Genomic DNA, 25,184 nt, shown 5'->3' on the forward strand with positions numbered 1-25,184 from the left:
GAATGGCTTTGAGACTGACTGGTTGTAAAGTGGGTGATCATTTTATATTAAATTAATACAGAAAAGTGATCCCTCACTTTATATCACAAAGTTACAAACATGTAGTAAGAACAGATATTACACTTTGATCTTCATATTTAATTTATTCCGTTTAAAGGAAAAAATTACAATTGAAAAATTTCAAAAGTAAAATCGCCAAAAGACAAAACAAATTTAGGCACAAGGCCCTATAAGATCTGGGGAGGGGAGTGTTGCAGGGTCTTTGTAGCTAAAGTAAAAATTGGAGCCTTTGGCGACTTACTCTTGACTGGCAACATTTACCACAATACCTCATTTACTCTGTGGAATCTAAAGCTAACTAATGAATTTCCAGCGTTTTAGCAAAAAGTATATATTTACAATTTCTCTCTCTCTCTCTCTCTCTCTCTCTCTCTCTCTCTCTCTCTCTCTCTCTCTCTCTCTGTACATTTTTTTAAGCATAAATGTGTGTGTGTGTGTGTGTGTGTGTGTGTGTGTGTGTGTGTGTGTGTGTGTGTGTGTGAAAAATGTTCAATTCATTGGAAAAATAAAAGTTCTTAATGTGGTAACAAATAGTTCATGTTGGGGAGTGGGGAAAACAACTTAGAAAAAAAAATGATTAAATAAAAATGCCTAGTGCGTTGTTAGTAACATCTCGCTTCTTACTTAGAATGTCCCTAATTTACAATAGACTCTTTATGTCTCAGTAGCCTTGTGCCTTGTTTGACGCAAATAAAAATAAAAATAAATGGTGCTGTGCAGATTAACGATGTTTTAAACTAACGCATTTCGGGTGAAAACATAATTACATACTCATATATCATGTCGAAATTTCAAAAAGTATGAAAAATAATCCAGTACATATGATAGATGTATTTTTAACAAGAAGTCGTTCACAATTACATTCTGACATTTTGTGTTTAAAAATGGCAGACCCTTAATTTAAGTGAACTTAAATCAAGGGGAATAAGTCAGTTTATTATAGTGAATTAGTCGCACAACTCTTCAACATGAAAACATTTGATAAAACTTGATAATTTGATGAATTCTTATTTTTATTTGTAACTAGCATTTTAGCCCGGCGTTACCCGGGTATTTGCAGATGTATGTTGAGCAAAAAAAGAAAAAGGTCAATTTTTTTTAACTTTGACCCCTATTATGACCCCTTAAAATTTATTGTTTTTGGCTCAAATCAAGTTATTAAGTTGGATCCATGTCCAAGGAACCTATATCTAAAATTTCAAGTGTGTAGACCGAAAATTGTTGGAGGAGTTTGGTAGAGTTCTCAAAGGTCAAATCGTTGAACTTTGACCCCTTAATCGCCAAATTTCTAGCCAAATTTCTTTCCAAATCTCAGTACCCTGTATACCAAATTTCGAGTCTGTAGAATAAAAATTGACAGAGTTATTGCGTAGGGAAATGTATACAGACACACACACACACACAGACACTTTCACTTTTATAGATATATAGATTCTTTTTCTACTGGATCATTTTTCATAATTTTTGGAATTTATACTAATTTCGACATGATATAAAAATACATAATAATGTTTTCACCTGAAATGCGTCGGTTTAAAACATCACCAACCTGTACAAGTACATTATTTTTTTTTGTAATTATTTTTCTATTGATTCACTTTCCTTAATTTTTAGAATTTATACTAATTTCGACATGTAAATATGTAATAATGTTTTCACCTGAGATGCGTTGGTTTAAAATATCACTAACATTGGAATGTTTTACCCATTCTGCTTTGTGTTCACCCAATCTTTACTGAAGATTGGTTGTTTATCTTTAAGCGGTTTTTATTTTATCCATTTATTTATTTATGACTGTAGAATCACCACTTATCAAAGCTAAAAGCCGACTGGAGGATAAACGTTAATAAGATGTCTCACAGAAATGGTAAATCATATTGGGCTTTTTGTGAATAGAGCACTTTCCTTCGAACCAGCATAAAAATATCTCTTCCCTAAACTGGACTTGCCTCAAAAACGCTGATGAGTTTACCTACGAGGTGCCTTCAAAAAATTTCCAGACTTTTTTTGTATTGGCATTAAAATTGTCGTAGACTCTTGAAAATTTATTATGTTATTGCTATGCATCTTATGAGATGACTGACCAATTTTTATGATTCCAGGTTGACATGAACAGCTACCGTAGGACTTGGAATACACCCTACTAAAGCCTGATTGTCACAGTTGTTTAATTTCAAAAATGCAATCTTGACATGAGGACACTTCACTTTAGAAGAACGATATGCAATAAAATTCTGTGTTAAACATGAAAAAAATGCCACAGAAACGTATGGAATGCTTCAGACTGCTTTTAGACTATCTTGTAGATACCAAGGAACACAACAGGTTGTTTTCAAAGAGAATTCTTTAATGATGGCCTGTGTAAAAACTACTGAATAATGATAATAATAATATAGAAGTCAAGAGATTTATTATTCTTTAGTTATACAAAAAGAATGTTTTAAGAAATGTTTCAGAGTTTATGAATTTTAGAATAAAATCAAAGTAGAATAAATAGTGGCTGTGATCCAACAAGTCAAACAAACGTCTACGAAACATTTTTGTGATATCATAATTGATGATATCATAAAAATGAATGATGTCTTTTGAAAAAATAAAACTCATCTTATGACATCATCCATTTTTGACTGAGATATTTAGCCGATCTTTTGTTAAAGACTCTCGTCTTCTATGAAGAATCAGTAGTGTTCTTGGCCAAGATCAAAGTGTAGTAGCTGTTCTGATGCTGCACTTCAAATTTTTGTTCTCGGCTATTGGCGGAGAAATCCTTCACGACTGAGACAACTTTTATTTTTGTTCCTTCCCTCACATTAAAAACCGACCTTGGTGTCTAACTCTGTCCTCGTGGGGAGGCAAGTAAACAAAATCAATCACCACATACTTCGATTTTCCGAAAGAACTCCAAGCGAGTACAAATAAAATAAAATAGATAAATAAACAAATAAATTAATAATAATAATAATAATAATAATAATAATATAATTAAAAAGAAAATGTAGTGCTGGCATCAACTGACATCACATTAAATAAATAAGAAGGGTCAAGGAGGATGGAAAGACCAAGAAGAGAAAGCACTACCCAGAGCTCTAGTGGATGGGTACAAAGGGTACTGGAATCTTGGGGAGACTTATTGCCACCCAAATTCCAGTGAAGACCAATGGTCATTGCCAGTGAAAAGTCAATAGCAAACTGCTATTGCGATGCTGCAAATCCATTTGCAAAGGTTATCAAAAGAGGTGGAGAGTACTAAAAATCTGGGGAAACTGATTGTTACCCAGACTCCAGGGAACACCACCGGTTGTTGTCAATGAATAACATCTGATGATAACCTGTGTGAGAACTTCTAATAAAAATATAGAAGTAAAGAGATTAATTAAAATCCAAAGATTTTTTTGGCATAGTAATAAGTCACCACTTATTAAGACTAAAAGCCATTTGAGGATAGCAGTTAATGAGATGGATGGATTGTCAGTTGAATGATGATAAATATTATGAGAGGGTTGAAAATAATGAATAGAATTAACAAAATTTGATGACTCATGAGGACAGTTTCTGAAAAGTATTTGTTTATGTTGGATTTGAAGACGACCATGTTGTAGTGTGTAGGGAAACAGTCGTGTAGTAATGTGTTCCACATGTGGAAAGTTCTTGGGAAGAAACTCTGTTCATGGAAATTCTGCATCTGGAAGAAGAAGGAGAAGTTCTTTTTCAGTTGTTGTTTGAATATGAGTTCTTGCTGTGAATGTTTTATGAGCAGGAACCAGAGATATGAGTTCAGTTGATCCTCTTCCATAATGATGGAGTAGAGAAAGATTAGCAAGGTATCTTCTGAGAAAAAGACTGCAGAGATCAGAAAATATCACACACACACACACACACACACACACACACACACACACACACACACACACACACAGTCACACACACACACACAAACACACACACACACTAGATTTCGAAGTTAATTTTGCATTCTGTCAGTGCAACAAATAGTTCTCTGAGTAACACCTCTCCATATGTGGCAGTAATACTCCATCCTAAGACAGTGTCTCTTATGTGGAGAATTGCATAAGAAGTCAGGGATCAATAAGTTTTCAAGAACCCCAGAAAATAATTAGCAAAATGAAAGGCACAACTCTGGGTCTACACGAGTTAACTTTCGACACACATGCCATCTGCAAATGAACAGATGATAAACTCGAGTTGTTTGGTTTTTCGTCATAAGGTCAATTTTTAATATAAAAAAAGATTTACTTTTACTGGGGTCATTGAAACCTAATTGATCCAAAGTCAGGTATTTTCTGGAGCGATAGAATGATCCAACAGTTTTCTTATTGGATATAAGTGTTCAATTCCAGATCTAGAGTGAAAGTAAGTTATCGAAACTTATCAAAGCAAAGAGTTGCCTTAATAAGAGAGCCATTCATTTCCATTTGCACAAAAAAAATGAACTGAGCGTCTCTGCAACCTCTCTCTCACAGACGTGATGTTGCTAGTCTCATACTATTATGACATGTGTTCTTCAGAATTTTCTAATCTATTCTCTGCTTCCTTTGTTCCAGCTCGTTTGACTAGTTGATCTAGTGGTCTGCATCAATTCATGGTTTTAATGCCTCATTGTAATACAGCTTCCTATTCCAGTAGCTTCTTTCCAAGGACTGAAAGCTTGTGGACCTCTCTTCCTCTCATTGTTTTCTTTCTATCTCCAGCTTTAGTCTTTTCAAGAATAAAGGCAACAGGCATCTCCTGTCTTTGTGATAATCATCTTTCGTTCTTGTTAGCTTCTTACATCAAGTGGCTTCATGCTTTGTCTCAAGTGAGTTCCATAAAAAAACATATCTATGATTATTCTTAAAGTGTCATCATTTTCAGTTGGACAACACCTTAAGCAATATTACAAATGTCTGCCATTTGTACTCTTGAAGATGGCCGCCTAATGAAAATAAATAAATATACATATTAGTTATTCTTTTTCACCTCCAACAAGGCATAATGCCACTTGGAACATAAGGGCCAACTATCTGGAATTGTGCCTAACAACGCATTGTGGGGAGTTGAGTAGCAAAATGTCTGTTTATATTATATTTAAACGTCTGCAGGTTAGTACAGTCAGAAAAACAGAAAACAAGAAAGGATACCAAAGTTTAGCAGTCTGAAGGAAGAAACTATTAGAGTAGAAGTTTTTCTAGTACCTAGAGACCTCAACAGTGAAGGAGTGGGATTTTGTTGCTTGTTGAGTTAGTCGAAGGTATGTACATTGCTGAGAGTGCGCACAAGTGCTATGAGTTCATGAGTTTATTGAAGCACATTCCATTAAAGTACTTGTAAATAGGCACAAGAATGAGACATTGCAGTGATGGGACAGAGGTTGGAGCTTGGCTGACAGTGTGAGGCCTATTAGATTTGACATTCTTTTTTTGGACTCTGTCTAAGAGAGAGAGAGAGACTAGTGGTAGCTGTACCAGCCCACATGTAGCAACAATAACTCCATGCATAGGTTAAAGTTTTGCCTTGTTCCTATTTACAATGCCTCCCCACGGGACAGAGTTAGACACCAGGGTCGTTTTTTTAATGTGGAGAAAAGGAACAAAGAATAAAAATTGTCTCAGTTATGAAGGATTGCTCATCCACTAACAGAGAACAAGAAATTGAAGTGTAGCATCTGAAGAACAGATACTACACTTTGATTGTTAAACTCAACCAGTTATTTGAATAGATCCTAAAAAAAAATGAAAATTTAAACTAATTTTTAGCATTTAAGAAGTAAAGCTTGAATACTGGTAAAGCAAACCAAATCTTCGTTAAAAATTTCGATAAAACTGTAACCCTTCACCCTTTGTCAATCCTTTCTTCCCAAAAGAGATACTACTTTATAGGCGCCTGGTGCTACCAGGTCAGGTTGTCTTAAGATACTGGTTTTCTGACTTAAAATACACCAAATTAATGTTATTTTTTTTCTTTCTTTCTCTTTGCAAAACTCAGTCATGTTCTGAAAAGTCAAAAAACAAAAACAATTTTCATCTATAAAATAACTAAACCAAACAAATATTTGAAGATAAAAAGAATTTGAAGCATAAAAACCTTTTTCCAAAATTACTGGAGTCAGCATTAAATAACCTAACTCTACTGAAATGTATTGCAAATGGGTTCACCGATTTCAGAGTGGCGACAGATATGAGTGACAAATTGCACTCTGGACTTTTACAACCGAGGCATCAAAAGAGGCTGACAAAAGTGCATTAAGAATGGTGGTGACTATGTAGAAAATTAAATTCTGGAGCACTAAAGGTCTCTGGTATTAATCGTACCCTCCAGTCTTCATAGTTCTTCAACGTTTTAGTTTTTGAGTTGAAAAATAGGAGGCCTTACTTTTGGAATGGACATATTTAGTTTTTATGGCCCTGAGCAATGGTTGGTTGGTTGTTTTTGTTTTACGGCATATCAACCCTTTTCAGGTTATTTAATGCCGAATCCAGTGATTTTGAAGAAAATGTTTTTAATAGAATATATTTGTTTTTTCAAGTCGGTTTCTATTTAACCCGTAGTTGGGACCCTAACAGGTACTGCCACTCTGGGGTCAGAGTGGACCTGGGAACAATCGTAATTAAAGGGTGGCTTCACACTCCCTAAAGCCCCCAAGCTGGGGCCTTACCATCGGGTATAGTTTAAGATCATATCCAGGACCACCCGAGCAATGCTGGGTAACTCTGCTAGTATACTATTAAAAAATGCAGCCTGATCTTTATTCACCATGAATAGAAGATATAAAAATGACTATATATAAAATCACTCACCCTATTCCCACCTTCTCCGACAACAAAAAAAAAAAAAAAAAAAAAAAAAAAAAAAAAAAAAGGAAAATCTTTTTATTATTAAAAATCTTAAGATAATGATATTACTTTTGGTAACTGGCATATATTAAATCTCTTTGGGCTATTGGCTTTATCAAAATTACATATCTTCTTAGTATATTTAAATGGCGGGAGGAAGAAATTAAGAATTCATTAAGACTATTTTTTCTACTCGGCGTTGTCCAGGCTCAAAAATTGTAAAGATTAATTGCCAAGGGAAAAGAGAGAAAAATAACAATTTCTTCTTGGTATGACTTTAAAACACATTCAGTGATGAGAACCCCATTTGGGGTCTGTGGGGAATGTGTTGCTCCTTAATTGCCATTGCTCTCAGGTCCACTTTGACCCAGAGTGGTAATACCTATTAGGGCACCCGGTGCTACTGGATAAGGCTGTATGAAGATACTAGCTTCCTGACCAAAAATGCACCAAACATTACAGAAGACTGAGGACCGCCTGTGAATTTAATATTCCCCTGACACTTCCTCCAAAGGAAAAAGTTGGTTCAACCCACCTAGAATGAATGCTACACACACACACACACACACACACACACACACACACACACACACACACACACACACACACACACACACACATTAAATAACCCAAAAAGGTTGATATACTATAAAACAAAACAACCGAATGAAACTTTATTGGCGATTACATATAAACAGGATAAAATTAGCAGTAAAAAAAAGAGATAAAACAACAACAAAACTATACTTTAAAGTGAGAGATCATTTTGCATATAAATGTAATATAAAATTTATCTCCCTTAAAAAAAAAAGAATATTTTTATATGTTCTTAACCCTGCGTTAGTCACCTATGGTTTTTCAAACATGATTAATCCCATGGTGTGTTTATACACCCGAATACAAAAATGTTTATAGCATGATTATTTTGTAAAAAATATATTTATCCTGCTGGTTCATGATATCTCTACAATCCCTGTTGAACTCTTTGAATCACTTGTAGCTTGTTGATATTAATATAAAATGATACAATAAAATAAATTATAAAACTAAGGAAAAATTAAAAAATCTTAGATTTAAAAAGGGTGTTGATGGCAACAAAAAGTGTATTTCATTTTACATTACAATTGTTTCCATGTCCAGTCGAACAATTTCAAACATTATATCGTTTCAAAATTTTCCAAATCCAGCATTTCTTCAGACTTTATGAATAAACACACTTTTGGCAATAGAGCATTTTTGAAGAGAAAGAAAAAAAGAAAAACTCCCTTAACGGGAAAAGCATGTGAGAAACGTTTACCTTTGCTGTAGCTACGGAAAACCCCATTTAAATATTAATATATCGCCTAATTTTTGTATCCTTATTTAAGAATAGAGTCATGAAAAGTTTTCACAGAAAACTCTAAGCCATTTAAAAAAGTTTTTTATGTATCCCATTTGTTGAGTTCCTAAATGAGATCTCGTTGTTTCTTTATTTCCCAATAATTAATTTTTTTATAAAAAGAGTTTTTTTAATTTTTATTTCTAGTATGGCCGTAACAAACTTGCAATAACATTATGGTTAATTTTAGTTTCATATTAGTGGCAAGTAATGTTTACAGATTTTCGTTATTATAGTACTTAGATTTAAGACCATTTTAGGTTTAAAGTTTAATTGAATATGAGAATAAATAAAAAGGCTGTATTATATATATATAAATCCTTGTACAACATTTCGAATGAGATATTCTAATCTATTTATTATTATTTAATGTTTTAAAATATATTTTCATTCTACTTGAATATGTTTTCATATCGTTTCTAAAGACAATTATGAAGGAAGAGAATCCAATTATGTTGTTTATTGCTACTAGTTAATTCTGTTGGAAACTGGGTCGATTTTTATTTCCTATAACAGCTAAAGGGAGATAATTCAGGCCGTTTGATGTTTTCGATTAATTGATTACTAGGTGTTTATGATTTAATAATTAATTTAATCAGACAGATCCAGAACGTGCTACAATGGCTTATTTAACAAATTAAGGATATAAATTATGTTTTTAATGTTAAAAAATTGTTTTTTACCCATGGGTTTAACCCACATCTGTTATTAATCACTTATGCTGCTCATGTCTTATAATTTGTGTGTTGTATTCTTGGGTATCTAAACAAAATGGTATATATCCTTTAATTATTATTCTGACAGCAGAACCACCCAATAGCTACAAATGTGTTTCACTCCGATGAGAAAATTCTACTCCTGCAGTTATGGGTAAAAACATTTAGAACAGGGAGTAGAGTAAGAAAATAGGTAAATCAGCGTGGATTCTAAGATGTCAGATGACAAAATCAATTAAATTCATTTTCAGCCCCAAATTGCTAATTTAATTTTTAATAAAAACTAGTTTAATTTTTAAGTTGTTTTATTGATTTGAAGAGGGTGTCACTTATTTCACCATCAATACTGCTACAACTGAATACAAAAATGCTCACCATTATGGAGAAAAATTCCATTTTTAGATGAGCTTTATACTTTATTTATATTTCTTACCCAGTTTAGAATAATAGAAACTATATTCACATGTTAGATTTGGATCCTTCATTTAGATTATAACAATTCCCAGCTATTTAACTCTACATTAAAATTTAATCCTAGCATCCGATGATCCTTATTGTTGTAAAAAGTTATACCTCCATTACATTTAAGGTGTGATAGCAGAAATCTATTCCTGTGAAGGCATCCCTTTATGGCATCTAGTCTTTTATTCAACATTTCCTCGTTTGAATTCACTATGTAGAAGGCTTCCAAGAAACATAGATTGCACCTTTTTGATTTCCCTGGGCTGTACTTCCTCCCCCTGTCCACTACTGACCATTTTAATTAAAAATTTTCATTATTTCTGTTAAGTTCCCTAACCCAATCACCTAATGCAGTCGTATTCCTCTTTTTGTTTTTATTTTTAATGCTGATTTTTGTACCCCCCCCCCGCTATCGTTTACACCATCCCTATTAGTTTCTATCTCAAGTTCCTTTTTAAACGATACTACGTGGTTTCTATATCTGTCCTTTAACACTGTTCCCGTGGCTCCCAGATATATCTTCTTAGTGTTGTTGGTTTTTATCTCCAATTTATACACTATTTCCGATGTTAGACATTTCCCATCCAACGGACAATTTCCAGGTATTCTGCAATTACATTTTCTGCTTAGGATACTTTCGTTTGATGCTAGTTCGTTATTGTTCCTTATTTTGCTGATTTTTCTATTGTTGGAGCTGATTATAGTGTTAGTTAAGTTTCTGGACGTTGAGAAAGATAATTTTACAGAGTTTCTATTTATTATTTTGCTTAATTTATTATCCGGGGGGGGGGGGGAGAAGTTTTGGTCTATTATTCTGTAGAATTCTTTAGGTATATTATTTTTTATGTGTTCGCTGAATGGTGGATTGAACCAAACCTGTCTCTTGCGTCTATTTCTCTTATTAATGGTACCACCGTCATCCTTACCTGTTCTGCTGTTATTATTTCCCCCACCGTTCCTATTCTTTTGATCATTTTCAACACTTCCCTTATTGATCTTTGGTTTTTTTCTAGCTCTCATTGCCATGTTATACAAAATTACGCAGCTAGGTTTGTAGTCACTATTATTGGTACTATAATATTCAATTTTTCCGTTGTATCCCGATCTCCTAAGGGCATCTACATAGATTACAGATCGATCCATCCGAAATGCATGAAGAAAGCGCTGATCCCCAACATTTCTAAAAATGAGAGTCTTTTTGAAAAAAACAAGGAATACTACAATGATGTAGCTTAAGCCTGAAGAATCCTAGAGTGGATGAAATGTGGAATATTCAGTGTAGCTTAATCACCATATATATTTTATAACTTACTATATATATATATATATATATATATATATATATATAAAATATATTTGTAGTCATCGACATACAGTCCTGTTTCGTTGTATCACAACTCATCAGTGCCGCTAGACTAGCACCTATCCGAAGCTGAGGATCGAACCTAGAACCGTCATGATGACAGTCGGCAGTTCTACCCCTTCACCACGGAAGCGGTGCCCGCAACTAATCTGTCCGAATGTCTATTTAAATAAACATCCGTCCGCTATATATATATATTGACTATAAAGATTGATAATTGTAAATTCTGAATTAGTTTCAAAAGGAAAAACAAACAAAATCAATATCAGATGGGATCAAAATAGAAGAGATGCACCCTCAGTCTTCGTTAAGACATACATCTAGGAGAAGAAAAACTCTAATATAAAAACCTGTGGTCTACTGTATACTCTGTCTTGTGGCAGTCATCTGCATCGACAAAGGTTAGCAGTCATACCAAAAAGTAAACAGCATCGCATTAATATGGGTGTGCTTCAGAGGTTGATTCTTGAACCATTATTATTTCTGATCCAGGATGGGTGTATTTGTTGACGACACCATGCTCTATTCTTGACATGTTGTAATAACAAACATATACATATCCAAGGCAATGGCTGAATCCTTAGAAAATTACTTTTGTTTTCTCACTTTTGAGCAAGAAGTATCGTTTTTAGTAATTGGTCAAATTAGGCATGCAATTCATGAATTTTCATCAACATTTTATGCAGTGAAACTATTTTCAATGTAAAAAGAAGTAAAAAAAATGAGTTTTAGATAAAACTAAGTCCTGGGAACATCAACCTGAAAGAACAGTTGGAAATGACTTATTGTTACTTGGTTAAACTCTTACATTTTGTTTTGTTTTTTTTGTTCCTAATCTAGGGGTATCTGAATAGCGCAAACATACCAATGAAAAATAAAAGAGAAAAAAAGATTAACAGAAAAAGAAAAACAAATTTTTATTAACAAAGAAATGAAAAGCAAAATTTAAAAAAATAGTAAAGAAAATAAATTTCAATAAGGTGTTTATATACTATAGTGTAAGGGAGATAACTCTGTTTTCTGGTTATTTCCCTTTAGATAAAAGTAAATGCTTTTAAGTAATGTTTGTTTTTTTGATCTTTTAGACATACTTGCTCTTGGTCAATATAATTCAGAAAAATCTATATTCACCAGTTTGTTGATGAAAGAGATTCTTCTCTGCATCTTTTTTGGTTCATCGTTTATTTTGACGACTCAAGTTTTCTTGTGTTTTTCTTTCGGTCGGAGTTATACTAGATGGTCGCCTCTCATTGCGTCCCAACATCGTGTTATAACTGATTATATTTTGCGGTCGTTCGCTATTTATAGCAATCATTAAAGAAGGTTCCAGAACAAATGATTTAGAATGTTTTTTGTTCCATGTTTTGAACATCTCCAGAGACGCTAAGAAAAACGTTTTACATTCAAATTCTTAAGTAATACTTTTTATATTATTTTATATAATCTTTTAATTAAGTAATTTATTATTTTTTATATTTTATATTATTATATAATATCTTAAGTATTGTTATTTTGTTATAATTATTAATTATATTAATAATTATTTTTTATTATATTTTATTTTTAATATATGTTATTATGTGGATAATTTATATTATCTTTTGTGTAATAAATCATAATTTTTTTCATATAATAAGAGGAAAATGTATCATATCATGGCATATATATCATACACTACGACCATGTAATCCCTACATCCACCTACCTTGAAAAGGTGCTGTCTAACCTGACATAGTTATATGGAATAAGTTAGAAAATTTAAGTGAATGTCCCCAATGATGGAGGTCTAAATAGAGCTGAAAGAGAGAAACAGACTAAATGTCAAGGTTTCATGTATGATATGAAAAGAAACTGGAATGTTAGGGAGATATCAATCATACCAGTTATCATAGGTGCTACAGGGTTTATGAAGAAGAACCTGAAGTCTTACCTAACTAATATTCCTGGTGAACCAAGTGCAAAAGAGATCCAGACAATTGCACTTAAGGGAACAGCGAGGATACTAAAAAGAGCTCTCGGTTGGTTATGATAAAAAGCATGGCAATGTTGGCAGGTGGTTTGGCTGCCCCATACCCAGCATTACAATCTTCAAAGAAAGAAAATACAAAAAAAAAAAAAAAATAGTGGGCTTTGACAAAACTTAATGATTCCCTCATCTAACTTCACTAAATGCATTTAAAAAATGTCCGAAATGGATTCAATTATATTTAAGGAGAAACATAAGGTAGTATGAAAAACTAATAGACCACATTTACGGTACGTTTTTCCTTGAACTCTCTTTAAAAAAAAGTTGAAGTGCGTGAAATCAAATAACACAACCCAACTTACATACGGAACCCAATCTAATCTTCTTAAGTTTTATTAAAAAAAACAAATATCAAATAACTTTTCTTTTTTTTTTTTTTACATAGGCATTACCACTTATCAAGGCCCAGAGGCCACTCGAGGATAAGGGTTAAAGAGTGTCCAGTAGAAATTGGACAATATAGTAACCGTTAGTAATGGAAATTCGGTAAATTTGTTAACTTATATGGAACGGCTCATCAAAAACTTGTTTACGTTAGACTTGAAGACAACCATATTGTAGTCAGCTGGAAAGCAGAAAAACGGAAGACAATTCCATAGGCGTGCAGTTCTAAGAAAAAAGCTTTGTTCATGGAATCTACGTTTAGGTTTAGGTACAGATAAAGAGTGGGGGAAATTATTGATAGTGGTTTCTGCAAGACGGGTGTTTCTTGTGAAAGTTTGGCGAGGGGGAACCATAGAATGGAGCTCAGCCGAGCACTTGCCATGAAAATAACGATAAAGCAAAGACAAACTCGCAACATCTCTTCTGTGAGAAAGAGATTGCAGGGAAGAGAAAAGGACATCCCCCACAAGGCTACGAAGTTTATTTTGAACTCTATCAAGGCAGGACAAGTCCTTTCTAGCAGCTCCTGCCCAGATGTGGCAACAGTACTCCATCCTTGATAGGATGAAAGAAGTCTGTTCACGTTTCCTTGGTGCATCACTTTATTAATATAATGCTTTTTAGGTAAAGAATAATGCAATAGCTCATTACAGGCTCTGAATTAACAAATTATTTGTCACTAAAGAAGATTAGAAGAAAATGTTTTTAAAAAAGAAAGGTCAAATTTACTAGTCTTAACTGAGTTCCTTTTAGTTGTCTTAGTTTTAACTGATTTGCTAGATGGTATGTTTTTCCATAAATTCTCTTTAAAATAAGGTTGAAACGTATGAAACCAAACACAACCTAATTTACATACGAAACTCAATCCAACCTTAAATTTTATTTAAGAAAAAACAAATATCAAACAATCTAAAAGAAGTTTGTTCATTTTTTTCTATCATTGTTTTTTGTTTTTTTTACATAGGCATCGCCACATTATCAAGGCCCAGAGGCCACTCAAGGATAAGGGTTAAAGAGTGTACAGTAGAAATTGGACAATATAGTAATCATTAGTAATGAAAATTTGGTAAATTTGATAACTTATATGGAACGGCTCATCAAGAACTTATTTACTTTAGACTTGAACACAACCATATTGTAGTCAGCCGGAAAGCAGGAAAACGGAAGACAATTCCACAGGCGTGCAGTTCTAAGAAAGAAGCTTTGTTCATGGAATCTACGTTTAGGTTTAGGCACAGATAAAGAGTGGGGGGAATTATTGATAGTGTTTATAGCTAGACGAGTGTTTCTTGTGAAAGTTTGGCGAGGGGGGACCATAGATTGAAGCTCAGTCGAACACTTTCAAACTTTCATTACAACATCGATTAAAAGAGCGAAACCTTGGATGCATCGTGCACTGATAGAATTGTGTTGCTTTAAAATCATTAAACTGATCTCCGTTGCTATTGACGAAACTGTTAATATCTTTAGTAGATACTGAATGAGTAAATTAATGATTGTCTCTTACAATGTGATTTTATTATTTATATTGAACTATGTAGCACAATATTATTTTATGAGTATTTATTAGTACTTATTAGTGTATCTCATATGAGTAAGTTCTATATTTAAAATACAATAGACACTATTTCCATAGAAATTTTAATAAACTCATATTTGCTGTGTGTTATTGTTTTTTTTCTGTTTAAAAAATTAATTCTTTATGCTATCCAGAAAAATAACAGCTTTATCTAAACATATTTGTTGATTAAATATATTTTTCATTCCGTGGTCTTGCTAGTTATTATTATTATCGTATAGAAGTAAAGAAACTGTTTAATTTGCCATCTAATTTATATATGCACCAAATCATTGTGATGTGCAACGATGGCTACGCTGAAAAAAGAGACTCACTCTTTCTGTAAATGCTCAAAAACATATTAAGAAATATTAGAGAGTGGTCGAATCAAGATAGTGAGAGAAGTGAGTTAGACATACAGATAGCTAAGTCAAAGATGGATGACTTGTTTAATTATGTATAAATTAGGGCTAATTAAATAATTATAACAGGATTTTTCCAAATGTAAACTCAATTCCAGAACTAAAATATAGTTTAACATGTATTTTGGGGTAAAAAAAAATAACAGATTAAAAGCAACTGTTGCAATATTTTTGATATGCAAATAGAATATGATGACCAAAAGTTGGAAGGTTCTGCTTATAGACTCTGGCGATAGGAACTGACGAATCAAATGGAGCCATGTTATACTAGCAACCAATCAGAAACCAGAATTGCTACATAAAAATATTGAATCTTTTAGCATTCCGGCACATGCTTTTTTCGTGCCAACATGAGAAAGATCTTTTGTTCTTTGCCTGCAAAATTATAAATCCAGGACCTGTACAGAACAGCTACCCACTGCAAACTCTTTATCTCTCAGACTTGTACGGAATAGCTACCCATCGGAAACTCTTCTGAAATCAAACATGGCTTACAATTCAAGACAAAGGGCGGTACATTTCATGGGATACTAGATATCTTGTGTATTCAACTGCTTTGAAATTAAACTGTTTGACAACAGAGAATTAGGTTTCTTTCTCTCATGTGATTGCAAGAATAGAAGTCAATTAAGTAATATGGAGAGAACATCTGCCATTACTAATCAGCAGAGCGTTACTATTGTCAACCATGAAAATAGTCTATCAGGCATGTGTGTGTGATGATATATGGAGATGAAATCTGCTCAGTGAGAGCTGAGGATATACGTTGCATAAAGAGAAATTATATGTGACTGATATGATGGATGTCTAATGTGAGTCTTAAAGACAGGCTTAGTTCTGACGACTTCAGAATATGATTAAATCTGGACAATATAGGGATATTTGTGCAGAACAGGAGACTGCAGTGGTATGGCCACGTTAAAGGAATGGATGAGAGTTCTTGGGTTGTTAGATGTAGAACAGTTGAAATAGCAAGGTCAGTTGTCTTGGGAATCCCAAGGAAAACATGGAAGGAAGTGATAAGTATGGATTTGAGAGAAAGAGGGATAAATAAAGCCCTGGCCAGAGATAGGTTAGTTTGGAAGCCCATTTCTAAAAGTCGTCCAACACATGCCATCATGTAAAACAGATGTTAAACCGAAAGGGATGGTGCTGCTATTAGTAACTTTAAAAATATTATTAGTAACTTATTAGTGGACCTGTAAATTCACTCTTGTCCGTTTGTCTGTTCGTCTGTCCGCACTTTTCTCAATAACTACGCCTTGGAATTTTTAAAAATTTTGCACAAACATTAAACATGATATGAATAAAAAAGTAACAGAACGGATTTTTCAGGAAAACTCCGATTGCCTCTCCTAGGGGTGCTTTTGGGTTAAAATTGACACTTTTGTACTTATTAAAAAAATTGATGCCTTGGATTTTTATAAAACTTTCTGAAAAGTTGTAACTAACCGATTTCTATATAATTTTGTTTGTCTATATTTTGTGATAACTCTTGGGTTGTGCCCCAGGGGCTCTTTTAGGGCTAATAAAAACACTCTATTTTTTGGACTATTTTATCATATTTGTCCAAAATTTTCTGTGTATGTCTATTTAGCAGTTTTGCATGGTGCTGAACTCAAATTTAAATATGTTAAGGCCTTGGGGACTTTTGGGGCTAAATGGGGGTGCAAATACTGAACTTAGAAAATTTTTTTATACCTTGTTCACTGTGCACTCACGGGGGACCATGTATGATTCACTTGTTATGAACTGTATTTGATGAAGCTTATGATGTTTTGAACAATGTCTGAGTTTCTCTTGATTGTTTTATCTTGTTTTGTTTCTCCTTTTGCTTTTCATAAATAAACCTGAACGCCAGCCGCTCCTCCACCCCCACCCCTCCCACCTGCACATCGTTTGCAAGAAAATCAGAAAAGACAAGTCTGAACAATACTGAAGAGAACGGCATGTTCTAAAAACCCAGTCATGACGCGAGTTCAGTGTCGTTCTGGGTGGATCTATTGTTAATGTCCTGATTATTTTAGACATTGCAAAAAAAAAAAAAAAAAAAAATGAGAGAGAGAGAGAGAGAGAGAGAGAGAGAGAGAGAGAGAGAGAGAGAGAGAGAGACTGTCATCTGAGAGCATAAAGATTAAAGTGAGAAGACTTTTGAATCACCAACAATGGATCAAGGATAAAGCTGAGATTAAATTGCAGCGGGGGGGGGGGGCCTAGTGGAACTTTGAATAATTGCAGAGGTAGTGTGAGGAACCTCCCCTCCCCTCCCCTCTCTCTTTCTCTCTTTCTCTCTGGTATCATCTTCTCATTTGTTTGGATAGCAATCTTCCATCTGTTTGATGTTATAGTTTTATGACTATGTAACCACTCCGTTTGCTGGGTTGATTAATGGGTGCCTTGACTTCAGAAAACCTTTTGATAATAAGAAAAAGTTTGACCTTGGGTTTACTTTTGGCAGCCTCTTAGAACTGCACGCCTGTGGAACTCTCTTCCATTTGCCTGCTTCTCAGCTGACTGCACTTTGGTTATCTTCAAGTCCAACATAAACAAATTCTTGATGAACCGCCCCCTTAAGTAATCCAATTTACCAAATTTCCATTACTAACGATTACTGCAATATTATCTCACTGACTACTGTATACTCTATAACCCTTATCCTCGAGTGGCCTCCGGGCCTTGATAAGTGATGACTTCTATGCAAAAAGAAAAAAAAAAGCATCGTAATACTCACTTCCTCCCTATTTTGTCCTTTAGTTCTCACATTCCGTAAGTGATGTTTCTAACAAAGAGGGAAGAATTGCTGTATCTTCTTGGTCGTCTGTTGTTTTGCGTGGATAGCATGTGGAGATTTCCAGTCCTCTCATAACATTCATCATCACTGAAGAGTCAATCTATCAATCTCATATCCTCAAGTGGCTTTTAACCTTGATAAGTGCTGAGTTGAAAATAGAAGAAAATGAATAAATAATAATCCACTTAACTATATGTGCAGCCTATAACCTAAACAAACCAGTGAAAACACAAACGATTTACTGCTTGTTCATTTTGGTCATCTTTTAAACGTACGCATTTCAGGTGAAAACATTATTACATATTTACGTGGCATGGCAAAATTAGTATAAATTCCAAAAATTAAAAAAACTAATCTAGTAAAAGATGTGCTAGATGTATTTTTAACAAAATGTCATCCATGATTACATTCTGAGATTTTTTTTTTCAAAATGGCGGACCCTTAATTTGTCATTTTCAATCAAAGGTTATCTCCCTTGTTTGTTATACTGAATTGGTCGTGCAACATTTTGTCAGTGGGACAGAGGCTGAAGCCTAGCTGACAGTCTCTTTTGAACCCTGTCCAGGAGTGAGAGACAAGTAGCAGATGCACCAGCCTAAATGTGACAACAATACTTCATACATGGCCGAATGCTGGCCTTGTAGAGGTACAGGATACTTTCAGGTGTAAGTAACTTTCTAGCATAGTAAAGAGCCCACCTTCCTCGCAGTAGCCGTGGCAATGCCCTTAATGTATATGTTCCAGCTCATGTTCCCTGTGAACGTTAAGCCAAAGAGTTTGAATGAAGTACTTTCAGGTAATGTCTCATTAGCCACAGCTATTGGTGGTCGAGTTTCATAACTTTTGGAATTTACATTAATTTTGTCATGACATGTAAGTACGTAATAATGTTTTCACCTGAAATGCGTGCGTTTAAAAGCTCACCATTGTAAACAAGCAACAATTACTTTTTGTGTGATCTTTGTGTCCAATATTAATCAAATCGATCCAATGCCTAGTGTATAGATCGATTAGACGCATTTTAAATGGTTCGTAAAACCACACAAACAAAATACCTTTCAATTACATGTTATTTTACACATCTGAATTATGAATCGCACTTAAAGTTGGTCGAATCATAAACCTACAAAACCAAACGAACTCGTTCAAATTGTCCATTGGTCATTTAGTGCAAAAATGACTCAAAACATAATCATTGCTTATTTAAACTTGCACTTATAATGAAAGTTTTAAGTAAAGAAAATGCAAAGTTCTTATGATTTACATAACCTTCAAGGAATGAAGATGGCATATTCAGGTAATTTGATCAAATAGTTTTTTTTTTTTTTTACATAGTCATCACCACTTATCAAGGCCAAGAGGCCACTCGAGGATAAGGGTTAAAGACTGTACAGTAGAAATTGGACAATATAGTAATTGTTAGTAAATGGAAATTCGGTAAATTGGTTAACAAGTGGGACGGCTAATCAAGAACTTATTTACGTTAGACTTGAAGACAACCATATTGTAGTCAGCCGGAAAGCCGGAAAACGGAAGACAATTCCACAGGCGTGCAGTTCTAAGAAAGAAGCTTTGTTCATGGAATCTACGTTTAGGTTTAGGCACAGATAAAGAGTGGGGGCAATTATTGATAGTGTTTTCAGATAAACGAGTGTTTCTTGTGAAAGTTTGGCGAGGGGGGACCATAGACTGAAACTCAGTCAAACACTTTCCATGAAAATAACGATACAGCAGAGACAAACTCGCAACATCTCTTCTGTGAGATAGAGGTTGCAGGGAAGAGAAAAGGATATCTCTTACGAGACTACGAAATCTATTTTGAACTCTATCAAGGCAGGACAAGCCCTTTCTAGCAGCTCCTGCCCAGATGTGACAACAGTATTCCATCCTTGGACGTACCTGGCTCTTATATAGGCATCAGCAGTGAGATATCTACTGGATCAATAGAAGGATCCCACCATTTTTTATTTAATAAAATCAAATTTTATGACTTGCTCAGTGCAAGAGAAACCGGGTTGGTCGCTCATTCTTATAACTTTTTATATGCTACCGAGATGATAATATCTAATTCATTCCTTATAGACTCCGAAACAGCTGAACAGATTTTTTTTTAAATTTACCAAACTTTAGTGTATAACTCTAGGAGTGATCTTAGTTAAGTTTTGTCTCAGAATACCCCCCAATAATTACCGATAATCGATAATCAAAACCATTATGTTTAATTTATCTATAATCAGTAAAGCCATTTCTTCCATGTCAACGCTTAGCAACAATGATAGACCAACAGGATACGAAAATTCTACTGTGGGTAAGTTGATAGCGTGTTTTTTTTGTTTTTTTTTTTGTTTTTTTTTGCATGACATGATTTGTAGGTTCAAACTCCACATAAATCTCTTAAATTTTTTTTTTTCATTAACTGCAAAGAATTTTATAAGACTTGGAAAATTATGTTTTTTTTTTGTTTTTATGTTTTTTTTTTGTTTTTTTTTTTTGTTTTTTTCATGACGTGATCTGTAGATTCAAACCTGCATGTAAATATCTTAATGTTTTTTTTAAATCAAAATATTATATTAAAGTGTATTTTATGACCGGAAAACACTGCCAGTTATTGATAAAAAAAAAGAAGAGAAATGAACCTTTGTCAAATGGTTTTGGATAAGCATCTTTTATTTTTATTTTTTAACTCATCTAAGCATTTAAGTATCTATGCTTGAGAAATTTTATTGTAGATTTTCTTATAGTCGATCCATGCATATGGCTCTGTTTTTGTCTGCTTTTTGCCCCTTCAAAATCTTTTGACTTGTGTATAACAGATCATGCGATCCTCTTTCCCCTTTTCGGCTTCTTTTCTGTTTCTTTGGCTGGACAATATTTACATCAGTTGCTTATGATTATGTCATGTATTCATTTGAATCGATTAGATTTTTTATGTTGTAAGCTATTTTAGTTTCAGAAATGTTTGAGATGTGTCATTCCAAAGAAAACGGTAGTATCAATCCCAAGGGGGCTTGAATTGTAAAAGCTTATAATTATTTGTATGCTAAAAAATAAGTAATTATTTGTATGCTAAAAAATAAGTAATTATTTGTATGCTAAAAAATAAGTAATTATTTGTATGCTAAAAAAATAGGTAATTATTTTTATGCTAAAAAATTAATTATTTGTGTGCTAAAAAATAAGTAATTATTTGCATGCTAAAAAATAAGTAATTATTTGTATGCTAAAAATTAGTAATTATTTTTATGCTAAAAAATAAGTAATTATTTGTATGCTAAAGAAATAGGTAATTATTTCTATGCTGAAAAATTAATTATTTGTGTGCTAAGAAAAGTAATTATTTGTATGCTAAAAAAAGTAATTATTTGTATGCTAAAAAATAGATAAAACTTTTGTATGCTAAAGAAATAGGTAATTATTTATATGCTAAAAATTAATAATTATTTTCATGCTAAAAAATAAGTAATGCTGGAGTCTCTCAGGGGTCCATCCTGGGCCCAACTCTTTTCCTGATCTACATTAATGATCTTCCAAATCACATCCTTACATCATTCGTAGAAATTTATGCTGATGACACTACCATCTATGGTAGCTCATCTAAGACCGTAAACGACCAAGTTCTCTTCGATTCTCTCTCCTCTGATCTTGAGCACGTTATCAATGGGGAAAGGAGCGGCTGGTTACTTTAATGCATCTAAAACCAAGCTTCTATCTTTACATCATCAACGTACTGATCCACATCTGGCATCAATTGAAATGAATGACTCTCGTCTTGAGGAGGCCTCAAGTTTTGACAAGCTTCTGGGCTTGACCTTTACTCCTGATCTTAAATGAAACACGTACATCAAATCTGTTGCCAAGGCCGCTGGAAAAATGGTGGGATCCTTCTATCGATCCAGTAGATATCTCACTGCTGATGCAATTCTCTATCTATATAAGAGCCAGGTACGTCCAAGGATGGAGTACTGTTGCCACATCTGAGCAGGAGCTGCTAGAAAGGACTTGTTCTGCCTTGATAGAGTTTTAAATAGACTTCGTAGTCTCGTAGGAAATATCCTTTTCTCTTCCCTGCAACCTCTATCTCACAGAAGAGATGTTGCGAGTTTGTCTTTGTTTTATCGTTATTTTCATGGCAAGTGCTCGACTGAGCTTCAATCTACCGTCCCCCCCTCACCAAACTTTCACAAGAAACACTCGTCTAGCTGAAAACATCATCAATAATTCCCCTACTCTTTATCTGTGCCTAAAGCAGTGAACAAGAAAATCTCTCCAAAAATAAAACTGCATAAAAACTTACATTAGAAGAAAAAGAAAAAAAAAATATGAACTGTTCTTTGTGTAAGAATATTAAACACCTACTCTTTTTTATGAGAGCGCGCGCGCGTGTGTGCGCGCGCGCATCGAGAAGTTGTGATTACGAAGCTTTTCAAACTAATTGTCCCTATTCGTCGTTGCCAAGGAGTCTTTTTATTTTCTTTTTTCCCATTTCCCATTTTTTTTTTTTTTAATTCGGTAAAAGTGCACTTGAGGGACCACCCGAAGACTTACCTTGAAGAAGTTGATTAGGGGGAGGTTGAAAATAAGAAAAATGCCTTTCGGAATAATCCCTCCCCCCCCCCAAGTCCCCATCTTAAGAACGGCTTTCGGAATAAACACCCTTTGGAGGTTGGAAAACAAGTGCAGATTGACCTAAAATTGTAAAAGTAGTTGATAAAACACTTGAAAGTTTTACTTTTTTTTTTTTTTTGAGGAGGAGGAGGAGGAGGAGGAGGAGGAGGAGGAGGAGGAGGAGGAGAAAACACTTAAAACTGATTACAAATTCATAGACATTTAATAGTCGTTAGATTGGACGGACATGGGCCAATTTAAGAGGCAAAGTTTGACACACATCTATTTATTTAAGTGTTGAAATGATAATTTCATTTTTGTTTTTAATCGTATATGAAAACAAAAAATAAAACTAATAATTCCATGTTATGTATTACTAAGATTTTAAATTAATCAAGTGAAAATTTTAATGTATTATTCTACCAATTTAATTGTATTTGAAATAAAGTTACGGTAATGATGCATAAAACTAGACCTTAAGTTTCAAAGATGGCGGCAGGTCTGTCAATGGAGGTATGGAAGCACAAAATTGATACAATATTTCCGCAATTCTTCAAAACTGCTTGCTTATGTATTTGGACAAAATATTAAATTTCATCAGTCGTCTTTCTTTACACACGAAACACTTGACTAGCTCAAAAAATGTAAAGGTAATTTTAACTGAAGCATACAAAAGCATCCAGATATTAAACGAAACAGTAATCAAAAACTGCCGGAAGATGACTGATGAAACTCAGTTGAAAGTACTATAAAAAACAAAAAAAACAAAAGGAAAAACAGATGGACAAAGACGACTATAGAACTTTCTTGCACAGATTCGATTGAGAAATAAGAACGACATTTTGAAGAATGGAAAATTTACAAAAAAAGCCCATTAAGCAAAAACACTCCGTGATATTTAACAAGTATTTATGTATGTATATGTATATGCGTTTCTGCATATATAAGTGTATATGTATTTATGTGTATAAGTTTACATATAAGTGTATAAATACACGCTCTCTCTCTCTCTCTCTCTCTCTCTCGCGCGCGCGCACACACAGATATATATATGTATATATATATATATATATATATATATATATATATATATATATATATATATTAAATCTCTGAAACAGTGTTTCATGGTAAACAACTGATGATCCCTTAAATTAAAATTAGCACTATTGTGAGTTCGAGAGAGCAAATTGATGCATTGATTGCAGGTGATTAAATGACTTACTGACTAAATAGTTTTTCAACGAATGATAAAAAGGATAATAATTAAATAAGTTTTTTTTATATAGTTTTAAAGGCAAAAAAACTTTCAAGGCTATATATTTGTTTATTTTGGCAGCGAGTCATTATTCAAGCACGTCTGATTGAACACGACTGAGTTCTTCTTTTTTTTTCCCCCCAACAAAACAAAATCGGAAAAAAGAACTCAGTTGTGCGTGCTTGAATATATATATATATATATATATATATATATATATATATATATATATATATAATTATTTTTTTACTATAATAATTAAATAATTAAATACCTACACTAGTGTTTCATCCTTTCGGGATTCTTCAGTGCAGGGTGTCACGATTACTACCAGTCGAACGATTCGAACCCCGCGACACGAGACATCTCTGGCTCGATTAGCGGAGGCCGTATCCATTCGGCTACCATTAACCGTGTGAAATAGTGTTGAATTTTAAACATTTTAATTTAAATGTTCATTACGTCAGACAGACAGTGATCAAATCGTTATACGATGATCTACGCATAAGAGCTAAATTGACCGACTTTTAATTCAACTGAAAGTGCTCAACGATAAGAAACGAATTTCTTAAAGGGGCTGTCATAATAATTTTTTTATTATAATGCCTTTGATGAAAAGCCTTTAAGGGAATGAGTGTTGAAAGCATAAAATCATTGGTATCCAAATGCAGACATAATCCTTGAAAAAATTAAGATCTTTAGGGTTAGTAATGCTTTTAGGGCACACCCTAATAAAATAAATAATTCGATACAAGCTTCTGAAATGACAAACGCAACAACTTCATAAAAGGTCACAGAAAGGGTTTATTGAGGAGAATGTGGTATTTTCCTTGTAGAAAGCTGGACTCCGGCACCTGGTATAATCGCGGTAGTTATTCCAGTGGAATCGTCGATACCATAGAGATAACACCGAGGTGGAGAGAGAGAGAGAGAGTGATAGAGATAGAGAGAGAGAGAGAGAGAGAGAGAGAGAGAGAGAGAGAGAGAGAGAGAGAGAGAAGAAAAGGAGGTCCGTTCCGTTTGGTGTCTCTCTGCGTAAGAATGAGTTGTTCTTCTTCAAACCGGATGCTGGCCGATTTCCTTTGGGGATAGGAAGTATCAATGCGCCGTACTCCTGACTGGTCAAGATGTGGCCGAATAGCACAGGGGAGAGGCATTGATTCAAGGAAGAAAAAAATCCCATTTGTTTCTGCTACAGATCTATATTGTAAGAATGGTGTAGTATTGGTGAAAAGCAAGAGTTTCTGGTAAATATATTCAAGGTAAATATGCAGCAATTCTTTGCGAAAATGAATCCCTTATTGGTAGCAGAAGTATGTTCCTTTGTATAA

The 25,184-nt window shown here is 33.8% G+C and overlaps 1 protein-coding gene across 2 annotated transcripts in view; it reads left to right on the forward strand.

The window, feature by feature from the left end:
* LOC145296907 (parkin coregulated gene protein-like) overlaps positions 1–25,184 on the forward strand; it is a 79,970-nt gene that overhangs the window by 10,153 nt on the left and 44,633 nt on the right. The window lies entirely within an intron of this gene.

This window comes from Euprymna scolopes, chromosome 17 (genome assembly GCF_053919585.1).
Source record: "Euprymna scolopes isolate OS-2025 chromosome 17, ASM5391958v1, whole genome shotgun sequence".
Classification (NCBI taxonomy): domain Eukaryota; kingdom Metazoa; phylum Mollusca; class Cephalopoda; order Sepiida; family Sepiolidae; genus Euprymna; species Euprymna scolopes.